Source organism: Littorina saxatilis, linkage group LG13 (assembly GCF_037325665.1).
Source record: "Littorina saxatilis isolate snail1 linkage group LG13, US_GU_Lsax_2.0, whole genome shotgun sequence".
Lineage (NCBI taxonomy): Eukaryota > Metazoa > Mollusca > Gastropoda > Littorinimorpha > Littorinidae > Littorina > Littorina saxatilis.
Window position 1 is genome coordinate 26,483,436 of NC_090257.1, and position 4,162 is coordinate 26,487,597.

A 4,162-nucleotide genomic window follows, 5' to 3' on the forward strand; every position below is an offset into this window, starting at 1 on the left:
CTATAACTACATCCACAACAGTGTGGGCGCTACAACTACATCCACAACAGTGTGGGCGCTATAACTACATCCACAACAGTGTGGGCGCTATAACTACATCCACAACAGTGTGGGCGCTATAACTACATCCACAACAGTGTGGGCGCTATAACTACATCCACAACAGTGTGGGCGCTATAACTACATCCACACCAGTGTGGGCGCTATAACTACATCCACAACAGTGTGTGCGCTATAACTACATCCACAACAGTGTGGGCGCTATAACTACATCCACAACAGTGTGGGCGCTATAACTACATCCACAACAGTGTGGGCGCTATAACTACATCCACAACAGTGTGGGCGATATAACTGCATCCACAACAGTGTGGGCGCTATAACTACATCCACAACAGTGTGGGCGCTATAACTACATCCACAACAGTGTGGGCGCTATAACTACATCCACAACAGTGTGGGCGCTATAACTGCATCCACAACAGTGTGGGCGCTATAACTGCATCCACAACAGTGTCGGCGCTATAACTACATCCACAAAAGTGTGGGCGCTATAACTACATCCACAACAGTGTGGGCGCTATAACTACATCCACAACAGTGTGGGCGCTATAACTACATCCACAACAGTGTGGGCGCTATAACTACATCCACAACAGTGTGGGCGCTATAACTACATCCACACCAGTGTGGGCGCTATAACTACATCCACAACAGTGTGGGCGCTATAACTACATCCACAACAGTGTGGGCGCTATAACTACATCCACAACAGTGTGGGCGCTATAACTACATCCACAACAGTGTGTGCGCTATAACTACATCCACAACAGTGTGGGCGCTATAACTACATCCACAACAGTGTGGGCGCTATAACTACATCCACAACAGTGTGTGCGCTATAACTACATCCACAACAGTGTGGGCGCTATAACTACATCCACAACAGTGTGGGCGCTATAACTACATCCACAACAGTGTGTGCGCTATAACTACATCCACAACAGTGTGGGCGATATAACTACATCCACAACAGTGTGTGCGCTATAACTACATCCACAACAGTGTGGGCGCTATAACTACATCCACAACAGTGTGGGCACTATAACTACATCCACAACAGTGTGGGCGCTATAACTACATCCACAACAGTGTGGGCGCTATAACTACATCCACAACAGTGTGTGCGCTATAACTACATCCACAACAGTGTGGGCGATATAACTACATCCACAACAGTGTGGGCGCTATAACTACATCCACAACAGTGTGGGCGATATAACTACATCCACAACAGTGCGGACTCATAAACACCAGCAACCATCTTTACGTCAGCAGCCTTTATTACAAATCGTGTTCGGATTACACAAAATGTATTACAAAACGCGTTCAACACGATTTGTAATAAAAACTGTGTAAGCCGAACACGATTTGTAATAAATTTATTACAAAACGGACTTTTATTACAAAACGTGTCGGTACATAGCAGTATTTCACAAATAAAAATAAAATAAAAAGATGTGTACCGGTGATGTCGGACAAACTTGTGGACGGACATTGACCAAAAAAATGTATCGATAGGTTCCGGGTGCGTATCGCTAGTGCTCCCGCCGCCCCCCCCCCCCCCCCCCCCCCACGGGTTAGGGGGGGGTTTACCCGATGCTACCCAGACTAACGGATTCTGTTTCTCCTTTTACCCTTGTTAAGTGTTTCTTGTATAGAATATAGTCAATTTTTGTAAAGATTTTCGTCAAGCAGTATGTAAGAAATGTTAAGTCCTTTGTACTGAAAACTTGCATTCTCCCAGTAAGGTAATATATTGTACTACGTTGCAAGCCCCTGGAGCAAATTTTTGATTAGTGCTTCTGTGAACAAGATACAATTGACAAGTGGCTCTATCCCCTCTCCCCCCTTTCCCCGTCGCGATTATAACCTTGAACGGTTGAAAACGACGTTAAACACCAAATAAATAAAGAAAGAAAGATGAAACCCTCCCATAGGCGTGGGCTGGATGTAAAAAAAAACACCTGTTTGCTTATGCCATTACCCTCGTTAATAAAGAATTTGTCTTTGTCTTGTCTTGTCTTGTCTTCTCTCTCTCTCTCTCTCTCTCTCTCTCTCTCTCTCTCTCTCTCTCTCTCTCTCTCTCTCTCTCTCTCTCTCTCTCTCCCTCTCTCTCTCTCTCTCTCTCTCTCTCTCTTTCTCTCTCTCTTTCTCTCCCTGCTCTCTCTCTCTCTCTCTCTTTCTCTCTCTCTCTCTCTCTCTCTCTCTCTCTCTCTCTCTCTCTCTCTCTCTCTCTCTCTCTCTCTTTCTCTCTCTGTGACTGGAGAACAATAATTGACAAACACGAATAATTATTGAAAACTGCACAATCAGACAGTACATTTCTTCTTTATGAAAAATCATGAAGGAAAAAAAGGGGTCATAATACTTGTTACAATATGTTATCTTCTACGTGTCACTTAAAATCAAAATAAATTTTGACTCTTGAATTAAAGGTCTTGCTTAAAAAGGGACCTGTCATCTTTCATCAGATTATAAAATATAATGAATTAAAAATTGTCTGACCAACGAAATATCTCATAAATCAATGTGTTTAACAGATTGTGTGTATGTCTATTTATTTATTTATTTATCTCTTCTCCATCGTTAATCACTGTTCACACCCACCCATCCCTTCTCTCCCCTAGTCTGACCACGATGATCACGTACCCCATCCCCCCTTCCGCGGCTCCCCCCTTCCACGGCCCACACCTCACTGTGCCCACCTCACCTCCCCATTCACCCCCCACACACACACACACACACATACACACACACTGCCCACCGCAGCGTTCAAGCATTGCTCAAGTAACAATTGTGTTGGGACGTAATGGTACGGGGACGTAATGGGATTCCTTTATGGGACGTATCGAGATGCAATTTTCTTGGGACCTATCGACACGCAATTTTGTTGGGACGCAATGGTACGGGACGCAATGGCACTGGGACCCAATGGTATTGGGACCCAATGGGATTGCTTAATGGGACGCAATGAGACGGCATTTTTTGGGGACGCAATGGTACTGGGACACAATGGTACTGGGACGTATTGGCATGACCCCCATTGATCACGTGGTGGTGTGAAGAAACTGACGATCTCAACTGAAAACTGTGAACTCGGGACAAAACTTCTATGAACTGACTACAATAGCACACACACATGATTTCAACAACATTTCATTAACAACAGCGTAGACTGTACCTGGATCTGCAGGAATCAAGATCACGTCAAAACACAGTGTACCGTAAAATCCCTAGCATAAGCCCACCATTTAGCAAACGCCCACCCCCCACTTTGGGCCAAAAGTTGTGCACAGGGGTAACTACCTAGCAAACGCCCACCCTGGTTTTTTCAAAGAGAATATAGGCTCACTTTCACTAGGATTTGTGCAGACTGTTCTAAAAGTCATCTTTTCCCCCTTCTTTACCTTTTCGTGTTTCTTTCCTTTTTTATATTTAGTCAAGTTTTGACTAAATATTTTAACATCGAGGGGGAATCGAAACGAGGGTCGTGGTGTATGTGCGTGTGTGCGTGCGTGTGTGCGTGTGTGCGTGTGTGTGTGTGTGTGTGTGTAGAGCGATTCAGACTAAACTACTGGACCGATCTTTATGAAATTTGACATGAGAGTTCCTGGGTATGAAATCCCCGAACGTTTTTTTCATTTTTTTGATAAATGTCTTTGATGACGTCATATCCGGCTTTTCGTGAAAGTTGAGGCGGCACTGTCACGGCCTCATTTTTCAACCAAATTGGTTGACATTTTGGTCAAGTAATCTTCGACGAAGCCCGGGGTTCGGTATTGCATTTCAGCTTGGTGGCTTAAAAATTAATTAATGACTTTGGTCATTAAAAATCTGAAAATTGTAAAAAAAAATAAAAATTTATAAAACGATCCAAATTTACGTTTATCTTATTCTCCATCATTTGCTGATTCCAAAAACATATAAATATGTTATATTTGGATTAAAAACAAGCTCTGAAAATTAAATATATAAAAATTATTATCAAAATTAAATTGTCCAAATCAATTTAAAAACACTTTCATCTTATTCCTTGTCGGTTCCTGATTCCAAAAACATATAGATATGATATGTTTGGATTAAAAACACGCTCAGAAAG